Genomic DNA, 12,724 nt, shown 5'->3' on the forward strand with positions numbered 1-12,724 from the left:
TAGATTTTCTAGTTTATTTGCGTAGAGGTGTTTATAGTATCCTCTGATTTTAGTCTGTATTTCTGTGGGATCAGTGGTGATCTCCCCTTTACCATTTTTTATTGTGTCTATTTCAGTCTTCTCTCTTTTCTTCTTTATTAGTCTGGCTAGCAGTCTATCTATTTTGTCAATCTTTTCAAAAAACCAGCTCCTGGATTCGTTGTTTATTTGAAGGGTATATATATATATATATTTAGGATAGATAGCTCTTCTTGTTGCATTGATTCCTTTACCATTATGTAATGCCCTTTTTAAATCTTTGTTGGTTTAAAGTCTGTTTTTTCAGAGGATTGCAACTCCTGGTTTTTTTTGTGTGTTTTTTTGTTTTTTTGTTTTTTGTTTTTTGTTTTGCTTTCCATTGCTTGTTAATATTCTTCCATCCCTTTATTTTGAGCCTATGTGTGTCTCTGCATGTGAGATGGGTCTCCTGAATACAGCATACCTATGGGTCTTGACTCTATCCAATTTGCCAGTCTGTGTCTTTTAATTGGGGCATTTAGCCCATTTACATTTAAGGTTAATATTGTTATGTGTGAATTTGATCCTGTCATTATGATGTTAGCTGGTTATTTTGTCCATTAGTTGATGCAGTTTCTTCGTAGTGTCGATGGTCTTTACAATTTGGTACGCTGTTGCAGTGGCTGGTACTGGTTTTTCCTTTCCGTATTTAGTGCTTCCTTTAGGAGCTCTTGTAAGGCAGTCCTGGTGGTGACAAAATCTCTCAGCATTTGCTTGTCTGTAAAGGATTTTACTTATCCTTCACTTATGAAGCTTAGTTTGGCTAGATATGAAATTCCGGGTTGAAAGTTCTTTTAAGAATGTTGAATATTAGCCCCCATTCTCTTCTGGCTTGTAGGGGTTCTGCAGAGAGATCTGCTGTTAGTCTGATGGGCTTCCCTTTGTGGGTAACCTGACCTTTTTCTCTGGCTGCCCTTAACATTTTTTCCTTCATTTCAACCTTGGTGAATCTGACAATTATGTGTCTTCAGGTTGCTCTTCTCGAGGAGTATCTGTGGTGTTCTCTGTATTTCCTGAATTTGAATGTTGGCCTGTCTTGCTAGGTTGGGGAAGTTCTCCTGGATAATATCCTGAAGAGTGTTTCCAACTTGGTTCCATTCTCCCCGTCACTTTCAGGTACACCAATCAAACATAGGTTTGGTCTTTTCACATAGTTCCATATTTGTTGGAGGCTTTGTTCATTCCTTTTCATTCTTTTTTTCTCTAATCTTGTCTTCACGCTTTATTTCATTAAGTTGATCTTCGACCTCTGATATCCTTTCTTCCGCTTGACCGATTTGGCTATTGATACTTGCATATGCTTCATGAAGTTCTCGTGCTGTGTTTTTCAGCTCCATCAGGTCATTTATGTTCTTCTCTAAACTGGTTATTCTAGTTAGCAATTCCTCTAAACTTTTTTCAAGGTTCTTAGCTTCCTTGCATTGGGTTAGAACACGCTCCTTTAGCTCGGAGGAGTTTATTACCCACCTTCTGAAGCCTACTTCTGTCAGTTCATCAAACTCATTCTCCATCCAGTTTTGTTCCCTTGCTGGCGAGGAGGTGTGATCCTTTGGAGGAGAAGAGGCATTCTGGTTTTTGGAATTTTCAGCCTTTTTGTGCAGGTTTCTCCTCATCTTTGTGGATGTATCTACCTTTGGTCTTTGATATTGGTGAACTTCAGATGGGGTTTCTGTGTGGATGTCCTTTTTGTTGATGCTATTCCTTTCTGTTAGTTTCCCTTCTCACTGTCAGGCCCCTCTGCTGCAGGTCTGCTGGAGTTTGCTGGAGGTCCACTCCAGACACTGCCTGGGTATCACCAGTGGAGGCATCAGAAAAGCAAAGATTGCTGCCTGTTCCTTCCTCTGGAAGCTTTGTCGCAAAGGGGCACCCACTAGATGCCAGCCGGAGCTCTCCTGTATGAGGTGAGCTGTCAATCCCTGCTAGGAGGTGTCTTCCAGTCAGGAGGCACAGGGGTCAGGGACCCACTTGAAGAGGCAGTCTGTCCCTTAGCAGACCTTGAGTGTTATGCTGGGAGATCTGCTGCTCTCTTCAGAGCTGGCAGGCAGAAACATTTAAGTCTGCTGAAGCTGTGCCCACAGCTACCCCTTCCCCCAGGTGCTCTGTCCCAGGGAGCTGGGAGTTTTATCTATAAGACTGGGGCTGCTGCCTTTCTTTCAGAGATGCCCTGCTCAGAGAGGAGGAATCTAGAGAGGCAGTCTGGCCACAGTGGCTTTGCCGAGCTGCAGTGGGCTCTACCCAGTTCGAACTGGCAGCTTTCTTTACACTGTGAGAGGAAAACCACCTACTCCAGCCTCAGCAATGGCGGATGCCCCTCCCCTCTACCAAGCTCGAGCATCCCGGGGCAACTTCAGACTGCTGTGCTGGCAGCAAGAATTTCAAGCCAGTGTTTCTTAGCTTGCTGGGCTCCATTGGGGCGGAATCCAATGAATTAGACCACTTGGCTCCCTGGCTTCGGCCTCCTTTCCAGGGGAGTGAACAGTTCTGTCTCGCTGGCGTTCCAAGTGCCACTGGGGTACCAAAAAAAAAAAAAAAAAAAACTCCTGCAGCTAGCTCAGTGTCTGCCCAAATGGCCGCCCAGTTTTGTGCTTGAAACCCAGGGCCCTGGTGGTGTAGGCACCTGAGGGCATCTCCTGGTGTGTGGGTTGCGAAGATCGTGGGAAAAGCGTAGTATCTGGGCCAGAGTGCACTGTTCCTCATGGCACAGTCCCTCATAGTTTCCCTTGGCTAGGGGAGGAGTTCCCCAACCCCTTGCACTTCCTAGATGAGGCGATGCCCCACCCTGCTTCTGTTCACCCTCTGTGGGCTGCACCCACCGTCTAACCAGTCCCAGTGAGATGAGCCAGGTACCTCAGTTGGAAATGCAGAAATCACCTGTCTTCTGTGTTGATCTCGCTGGGAGCTGCGGACCAGAGCTGTTGCTATTTGGCCATCTTACCAGCCACTCTGTTGTTGTTTTAAATAACCTAATCTTGTCAATCCTTTATTACTTCTCGATTGTTGTTGTATTTAGAAGGGCATTTCCTATTCTAAGTTTATAAACAACTTACCCACATTTTTTTCCAATGTACAGTTTCATATTTACATTTAAATTGTTCATCCATTTAAAACTCCTTTTTGATGTAAGGAGTAAGGAAATACAAAGAATGCAGAAGTAAGGAAATACAAAGAATGCAGCTTTTTTTTTCCTGTAGTGACAAGCCAGTTCTGCCAGGGCCCTCTACTGAATAATCTATTTTTACCTACTGCTTTGAACAACTATCTTTGTTATATACTAAATTTTCTAACAATATACTTTTTCTTAAAGAGATGGAATCTTGTCGCCCACGCTGGAGTGCAGTGGTACAATCATGGCTCACTGCAGCCTTGAACTCCTGGACCTAAGCAATCCTCACACCTCAGTCTCCGAGTAGGCACATGCCGCCGCACGTGGCTTGACAAAATACTTTTAGATGTGACCCTTGCAAGGCCTTTTGTTATTTTAGTAGAGGTAAGTCAGTGGGTGGGGTATATTATAAATTTGAAAGCAGAAAATAAACTCCATTCTCACTTCAAGGGAAGTGTACAGATAACCATTTAATATTCTCTTTTCTTTAGACAGCCAATAAAAAATTTATTGAGCAGCTACCATGAGTCAGGTGCTGTATTCACATCAGGCAGCTCAGGGTGGTATTAAGAGCACAGACTGGAATCCCATTGCCATGTCTGAACCCTGGCTCCACCCCTCAGGAACCCCACAGACTGGAACCTCACAGCCATGTCTGACACTGGCTCCACCACTCAGGAACTCCAAGACTGGAACCCCACAACCATGTCTGACCCTTGCTCTACCACTCAGGGGACACAGGACCTGTCTGTGCGTCACTGTCCTGCTCACAAGGTTTTTAAGAGGATTCAGTGAGTTGAGTGAGAAGCGCTTAGAGCTACATTTGGCACATAGTAATTGCTCAACAAATGTTGACAACTATTAGGGATGGAAAGATGAACAACAAATCATTTCTAGATTCAATCTCTCTTCCATTTTATGAGGAAACAGTGATGCATGTTTTCCTTCCATAACCATTCTACTTTATAGCAACCAGTCCTCCTCTTTCCTTCTCCTGACTCTGCCACCAACTAAAATAGCAGTACCTGCCATTACCTGGGGCTGACCTACAGTTGCCACTGAGGCCGTGGACATCCCAGACCAGGATCATATTATGAAAAAGGTTTGAGGAAGCCAAGTCTCAAACAGTCCTGGAAGTCATACAATCCTGGAAGCCCCTCACTGTCAACCAGTGCTTGGCTGGCCAGGAAGGTGAGCAGCTGTCTAGACAGCACTCTTAGGAGAGCCTTGGGCTCCCAATGGGAGCAGGGCTGCCCAGGTAAATAGTGACACAAGGAAGGGAAGTAACACAATGAGGCTTCAGGCCTGCAAGGCGCTTCCTCACAGGCTTCCAGGACTGTAGAAACCCTTGCTGCTGAAGGATGAGGGACACACACTGGCGAGAAATTATCAAGATTGATGAAGGCTGGTGGCAGGAACTCACAGGCAGAGTTTATGGTGGTCAAATACATCAGACACTCTCCCTTCTCCCACCTTAGAATTTATTTGGATTGCGGATGAGATGGAAGTGGGTGAGTGATATACTGCATCAAACAGAGGTATTAATTTAATATTCATTTTCATTTAAGCTTCAGAATATGTTTGTCTCATACTTGGTTATAAGCTTCCAACATACTGAAAATGATTAACTTAAATCAGCTAAACTCTGTGAGGCTCCAGGCTTTCCCAAAATTAAAACAAGTGGTGTGTTTTCACATTAAAAATCACTTGATAGGCTGGGTGTGCGCAGTGGCTCATGCCTATAATCCCAGCACTTTGGGAGGCCAAGGCAGACGATCACCTGAGGTCAGGAATTTGAGGCCAGCCTGGCCAACATATCAAAACCCTGTCTCTACTAAAAATACAATTAGCTGGGCATGGTGGTGTGTGCCTGTAATCCCAGCTACTTGGGAGGCTGAGGCAGGAGAATCGCTTGAACTTGGGAGGCAGAGGTTGCTGTGAGCCAAGATTGCGCCACTCACTCTAGCCTGAGTGACAGAGCGAGATTCTGCCTCAAAAAAAAAAAAAAAGAAACAACAACAAAAAAAGCCAAAATTATCTGGGTGTGGTGGCACACACCTGTAATTCCAGCTACTTCGGAGGCTAAGGCATGAGAATTGCTTGAACCCAGGAGATGGAGGTTGCAGTGAGTTGAGATTGCGTCACTGCATGCCAGCCTGGGAGACAGAGCAAGATTTCTGTCAAAAAAAAAAAAAAAATCACTTGATAAATCAGAAAAGGAAAAAACTGCATATTCTTACCTACTGGTTTAATTAATTTAAAAATTCAACCTATTGGTTAAAATTATTATTTGCTTTTAAGACAAAATGTTTGTAATTTAACAAAGCCTTCTAATTACTTTTTTTAAAAGAAAGAAAAGGCATATGAAAATGGACAACATGCCAAATACACGAGCCCCTTGACCCTCCTAGTCAAATATTATGTTTAACATTTCCTTATTTTCATATAGGGCTTTAAATCAGAAAAGCAAATATATAGAAGCAATCGCATCAGATTAGCATGTTTGACCAACATCAACCAGTGCAGAAACTGGGCTTCTCCAAACAGTGGTGGAGCCACACCTCTAACTCCTTCTCAAAGGAATGGCCCCAGCGGCTCAGCAGGAAGTTCAGAAGTCACTGCAATGAGCAAACAGACCTGAGCACACCCCGGCGCAGCCTGGAGTCCGGGAAAGAATCAGTCACCAAGTTTTCTGATGGCCTGGAAATATTCCACCCTGTCCCAAGAATGTCTCTAAGCCAGGGGTGAGCAAACTATGGCCCACACGCCATATCCGGGCCTGTTTTTTTTTTTTAAAGTTTTACTGTACACCGCCATAAATACTGCCTATGGCTGCTTTCTGGCTACAAAGTAGAACTGAAAAGTTGAGACAGAGACCTACTCACAGACCAACTCTGCCCATAGGGTATTATGAGGATTAAACATTTACCATCTGACCATTTAGACAGTTTGTCAACTCTGCCTCTAACCTATTGGGATTAAATGACCAAGGTCACTGTGTTCTGCTTAAATTGCTTTAAAAACTTACTAGGAAATACACAGACTCTCCTCCTCTCACTTCCTCAAAATGAACACCATCTTTTCCCCAACGCTAGAAGCTGACAGTGTCTAAAGATTAAAACTTTTAAAATGAATGTATAGTGGTAGGTGGTAGAAACACCAAAAAGCGAGGTGGATGAGGGAAAATGAACTAGGGAACCAAATTCTTCCTGTTTTGAAATTTTCTGAAGAAAGGTTGAACCACCGTCAAGAATATATCCTGGGGCCAGCATGATGGCTCACGTCTATAATCCCAGCACTTTGGGAGGCTGAGGCAGGAGGATCACTTGAGCCCAGGAATTCAAGACCAGATTGGGCAATGTTATGAAGGGAGACCCTGCCTCTACAAAAAAATATTTAAAAAAGAATACATCTTGGGCCAGGCACGGTGGCTAACGCCTGTAATCCCAGCACTTTGGGAGGCCAAGGCAGGCGGATCACCTGAGGTCGGGAGTTCAAGACCAGCCTGACCAACATGGAGAAACCCTGTCTCTACTAAAAATACAAAATTAGCCAGGCGTGGTGGTGCATGCCTGTAATCCCAGATAGTTGGGAGGCTGACGCAGGAGAATCACTAGAACCTGGGAAGCGGAGTTTTCGGTGAGCCAAGATAGTGCCATTGCACTCCAGCCTGGGCAAAAACCCCGTCTAAAAAAAAAAAAAAAAGAAAAGAAAAAAGAATACATATCTCAGTAGGAGCTCAATTTTTCCTTGAGTCACAAACTGCAGCCCAAGGGCCCAATCCTGTCAGCCATCTATTTTTGTACACTGCCCACAAATTAAGAATAGTTTTTACATTTTCTTTTTCTTTTTTTTTTGAGACGAAGTCTTGCTTTGTCACCCAGGCTGGAGTGCAGTGGCGCAATCTCAGCTGTCTGTAACCTCTGCCTCCTGGGTTCAAGTGATTCAAATGTCTCAGCCTCCCAGGTAGCTGGGATTACAGGCACATGCCACCACGCCCAGCTAATTTTTGTATTTTCCTTTTTTTTTTTTTTTTAAGTACAGATGGGGTTTCACCATGTTGGCCAGGTTGGTCTCGAACTCCTGACTTCAAGTGATCCGCCCACCTCAGCCTCCCAAAGTGCTGGGATTACAGGCATGAGCCAAAGCGCCCGGCCAGTTTTTACATTTTCAATGGTTGAAGAAAGTTAAAAGAATAAAATTTCATGACAGAGTGCTTCAAAGGGCTGAGATAAATTCTCCACATATTCCTGGCTGCCTGGAAGATTATGCGCGCGTGGGGAAGACCCAAAAGAGCCCAGCAGGGCTGAAAACCAAGAAGAACCGAGAACCAGCTGAAACTTGCAGTGTTCCCCAACTCACACACAGACCTACTGATAGAGGGATGGAGACTGACCTGGCAGGTGACTCCTGGTTCAGTGCTCCTTGGAGAATTTGGATGCCATGAAGTGATGTTAGATGTCAGTTTAGCAACCCGTTATTTTGAGTGCTTCCTTAGTGGTACTGTTGAGGCAGTGTGGCTTAGGAAAAAGAGTACTGATGTGGGTCAGGCCAAAAAGAATTTTAATCCTAGCTTTCTTACTATTTGCATGAATTTTGGTGAGTTGTATAATCCCCCTCTCTGTATCTTATTCAATCCTTGTAAAAGTCCATTGAAGTAGGCTTACTACTGTCCCCATGTTCTAGGATGCAGTGATATGAGACTTTAAATCTGTAAAACCTTTTGTTGTGAGGATTAAAAATTACAGCGGCAATAAAGTACACACCACATGATAACTGCTCGATAGGTTTTTTTTTTTTTTTTGGTTTGGAAATAAAAGGATATCTCATGACACATGAAAATTACATGAAATTAAAACTTCGGTATCCATAAATAAAGTTTTATTGGAACAGAACCATGCCCATTCATTTACATATTATCTGTGGCTACTGGGCTATAACAGCAGAGCTGAGTAGTTGTGACAGGGACCACAGGGTCTGCAACATCTAAAATAGTATCTGGTCCTTTTCAGAAACAGGTTGCCAACTCCTGCTGTAGTTCAATGGTTCTTAAAGTGTGGTCCCCATATTAGCAGCATCAGCATTACCTTGGAATTTGTCAGAAATGCAAATTTTGTGGCCGACCCCAGACCTACCAAGTCAGAAGTCTGTTTATTCCACTAATAAATGCAAACACAGGACAGCAAAATACCATGGCTGGCAAAGCTCTGTACTGAGTCAGCCTTGCATGAGATACCTCATGAAGTAGAAACTATGCTAATGTAATCAGATCTGACAAGACACAGGCCCAAAATACTTAAAATTCAGAGAAAGAGTATTTAAAACAGGGTTTCTACCTCTAATGTTGTTAACAAATCCAGCCCTATGTGTATATTGGGCCTTGAGATACAATACAACCGTAACAGCAAATACATGTAGTTTATAAATAAGCAACAAATGCACATACAGGAGAGTGTTAAAAAAGTTTTTTTATTACTGAGAAACATCAAAAAAGTTGGGAAACGATAGCAAATTACAATATAAACAACTATAATCATATTATATAGTATTTATATATGTACTTTTTTCTGTCAGGCACTAATCTTCAAAATCTTAGCAAGGGAAGTCCTACTAATAAAGTGCTTAAGGGTTTTAAAGGAAAATAAGATCAAAATGTAAAAATCTGAGAAGGCATAGACTTTTTTTTTTTTTTTTTCCTGAAAGTGTGAGAAATATCTGTGTGAAAGAAAGGAAAGACTCTCTGGAAATTTAAGAAACACTTCATAAATTTGGAGACAAGTCTCTCCTTTAATGTAACTTCATCAATAACTTGAAAAGTCCAGAAAACCACCATGATCTTTAAGAACAGTTTTTGGGGAGCAAGTGAAATATCATTCGCCCTTTTCTAAGGTGAGAGCAACAGCATAGTAGCACCATTCCTTCTGTTCCTTCTACTTTTTTACAAATGTTTAAAAATTGTTTTGTTTTACAAAAACAGAAGTGCTTTTAAAAAATCCCAATTACGAATGTTATTTCTCACATTAGGTCACTGAAAAAGAAATGTATCTTTTTTCATAGGGCAACTTATTTTTTTTTTATTTCAAGAAAAAACAAGTAATAACAATAATGCTGTAGAATTTAAGCCAAAGGCACAGAACACTGCTCCCCCGCCCCCAATGGCCACCCCAAGTCCTTTAAGAAATGTGGCTGGACCTCAGGGACCACGCTGCCTTCAAGCTCCCTCCCACCAATAGTGCCCATCAACTGACACCTGTCTCCTCTCAGCACACCTGCCTAAAGTGATGCTCCACCCTTCCTACTGATCCACACAGACGCATTTTCCCCAGGTTCTGCCCTCTGTACTTCCAATGCAGAAAGCCAGCTCGCACTTTCACAGGATAAGGGTAGCAGTTCCCTCCTTCCTGGGGAAGGTGGCCATATATATATATAAACCCGGGTAGCCCTGGGCCTGCTATGGTCAGCTGTCCTAACTGTTGTTTCTGCCCAGCCCTCAACAACAACAACAACAGCGGGTGGAATGTAAATGCAAAATCTTTTCATTTCCTATCAATAACTGGACCTAAACCAGCCATTAGAAAGCAGATGGTATCCCTGGCCCTTAATATCCAAGTCACCACAATTTCCTGGCCCCACCCTCAGCACTACTTTCCTCTCATTTCTTTCGTTTTCCTGTAAAACCAACTTCAAAAAAAAAATGTGAAAATTGGATAACCTCTCCATAGGAGAACAAAATATATCTTAAAAGCTAACCTCTTTTCTTTAACCATCCTAACAATTCAATTTTTGTTCACTGACACCTTAAGAATTGAGTGTCTGGCCTAAAAACAGTAAGTCTTAGCAAGTTACTAGTTTCTATTAAGAAAGAAAGTAATGAGCTTAGCTTCATCTTTTATAACACAACCGGAAGAAGCTAGGATACCTTTGGAGACCCACAAAAACTGACAAGAGATTGTCCCATGCCCTCCAAAATTCAGAAATACTAAAACTGAGATTTGAGCCAACCTGATGGCCATGAGCTAAACAAAGCCACTCAAGCGCTGCTAAATACTTCATCAGGTTATTGTGTATCTCACTAATCCAGCCCTAGAAATGTTCCTCAATAATCTGCATAATGTAGGGCCTAGAGACCCCAAATCAGACAAAGAAAACCTCAAAATCGTGAAAGTCACACAAGTTTAGTTTTGCAAATCTGGCTATAGGACATCTGAAATTGTCCAGCATCATCATGGTATTTCAAATATAATAATTCTTAAATTTTGCTAAAAAATTTCATCAAAATTGTTATTCTTCACATTTTGTTTCTTAAAAGCAAATCATTAAAAATATTTAATGAGATATGATTTTTACAGCAGGGCAAAGTTGTGTGGATCCTCCACGTTGGCAAAGATGGAAACACAGGTATGCGAGAAAACCCCGAGCATCCACGAGAACGGGATGCAGCCGCGCTCTGGCCGCGCGGCGGGAGGACCCGGAGCCAAGCTCCGGGGTCACCAGCCACTCGGCCCAACGGCAACGTGGACCCCAGGGCGGCCGGAGCGCGCCTGGGGCTGGAGGGGAGGAAGAGGCGGCGGGAGCCGAGAGACTCGCGGCTCGGCCAGCCCCCCGCGCCTGGTGCAAATCACGCTGCAGAACTGGAACTAGTGCGACTTAGGGGGTGCACGCTTTTGACTTTGGATGCCGACGCGCGTGACAAACCTCAGAACAAAAAGAAAGGCCCCGCATCGCCCGAGACTGCAGGGCAGGGAATCCTCGCGAGGCCCCTCATCGCAGGGCAAGGGGGCCGCGCGCCCGGTCTTGGGGAGCGAGCCGAGGGGCCCGGGCAGCCGCGGGCTACTCGGTGCAGGAAGGTGCGGAGCCAGCCCCGAGCGCAACCAGCGAAGGCTGCAGCCCCGGCGCAAGCCGCGGGGAGGGTCCGGGGACCGACGCGAAGTCTCGGTGCGCGGGGTACGGGCCCTGGGCAAAGGAGGGAGGAAGCGATGGACCGCGGTTCGGGCAGCCTGGGGCCGCGCGCCGCCCACTCACCTCTTTTCGCGGCTCCGGCCGCCACTCGGCGATCCGGGGCCCCGCTACGAGGCCGCCCGGGCCGCTCTCCCGCCGCCGCCGGCCTCGAGCTACGGCCGGCTCCGCGCCGTGCGCCCAGCGCCTCCGCGTCCAGCGCCGCCGCGTCCCCGGCCTCCGCAGCGGCAAGGCCCCGCCCCCGAGCAGCGCCGGCGGCGCGAAGGGAGGAGGCGGCGCCGCGAGCGCGGAGAGGCGAGGCAGGGGCTGCTGGGGCCGCGCCGACGCCCGGCCCCACGGTGCGCGCGCCCCGGCCGGTGGCCGCCCCTCGGCGGGAGCAGGAGCGCCAGCGTGCGCCCCGTTCTCGCCGCTGGGCGTTGCCCCTTCCCCCGGGCCACCCCATCGCCCCTTCCGACGCGGGAGCTGGCGCCTGAGCAGCGACGCGGAGCGGGGACGCGGTGGGGAAAGGGTACCTGGGGGGAGCCCCCATCCCACGTTCCGCCCCGAGGGAACGTTCCCGAACAGCCAACCGCACCCAGCGCCACACTCACGTTACCTTCTTTATAAAAGTAGTCGGGTCAAAACTGCCCAGAGAAGGAAGCGAACGAAAAACAGGTTTTTAGGGGGCTTATACTCACAAAATTGTCTTTTTTCTCCCACGAGGCATTCCCTGTTGACCATCATCTCGCCTCGGTTGTCACCGCTCAGGCCTTAGTGTTTGGTCTGTGACCCTTCCACTGCTAGCAACGGAAAAAGTGAAGATTCCCGGACGCCTTTGGGTGTGATCTTATAGCCCAGGCAGCTGCATTTGAAACAGCGCCTCAGATGACGCTCAGGCGCACTGATGTTTGAGAAGCCCTATGAGGCCGTACCTCCCGGAGAGAATGCAGCAAAACTAGTGACCTACAGGGAAACCCTGCTAGAAAATTCTAAAGCAATGGTTCTTAACTCTGGCAGCACCTGCCATCCATTAGAATTATTTGGGGAGCTTTTAGAGCATTTAGGTACCAGGGTCCCACTTCCAGAGTTCAAAGTGAACTTGATATTTTTTGTTTGTTTTGAGCTTCCCAGATAATCCTAATACAGTATACGGCCAAGATTGAGAACAGTTTTCCTAGAATCATGTCTTTTCATGTCTTCCTAGCTTTGGTGTCTGGGAAAGGAAACTCCTTCCTCTGCGCCTCTCTCAAATCACAATAAAAAAACAAACAAGTAAATACATGAACACCTAAAGGAATGCTCACAGCTGAAATTGATTTTAACCAGAACAAAGAGTCACCTTGAAAAAGGTGATCAAGATACCCTACTGCTACCTGAGCATGGAGCTTCTTAACTGCAGGAAACGTATCTTTACCAGCTAAAACCTCTTAGCTGAATTAGAAGCTGACCATACATGACCCCTTTAGAGGAATGTTCTACTATATTCCAAAATGATTTTTGTTATCTGCAACTGTTAAACTGTTGTAGGGTGAGACCAAAGCATTCAGAAGCTGAGGCTGTATCAGATGTCAGCCCTGGTTTTGCAGACTTAAGTTGGGTCACTTTGCTCTGATCTTCTAGTGAGCTTAA

The 12,724-nt window shown here is 45.5% G+C and overlaps 1 protein-coding gene across 20 annotated transcripts in view; it reads right to left on the bottom strand.

The window, feature by feature from the left end:
- The window catches only part of GOLM1 (golgi membrane protein 1), an 87,723-nt gene extending 75,669 nt beyond the window's left edge, over window positions 1-12,054 (bottom strand). For 4 of the 20 annotated variants that reach the window (XM_063594004.1, XM_055091998.2, XM_055091996.2 and 1 more), the window contains exon 1: window positions 11,794-11,984. The gene's annotated coding sequence lies outside the window, so the exon portion shown is untranslated. Of the gene's footprint in view, window positions 1-11,182; window positions 11,373-11,793 lie in introns of those variants that run through there. The other 16 variants (XM_034967467.3, XM_034967471.3, XM_034967464.3 and 13 more) reach the window with 10 other exon arrangements.
- Window positions 12,055-12,724: the final 670 nt, after the last annotated feature.

Source organism: Pan paniscus, chromosome 11 (assembly GCF_029289425.2).
Source record: "Pan paniscus chromosome 11, NHGRI_mPanPan1-v2.0_pri, whole genome shotgun sequence".
Taxonomy (NCBI): domain Eukaryota; kingdom Metazoa; phylum Chordata; class Mammalia; order Primates; family Hominidae; genus Pan; species Pan paniscus.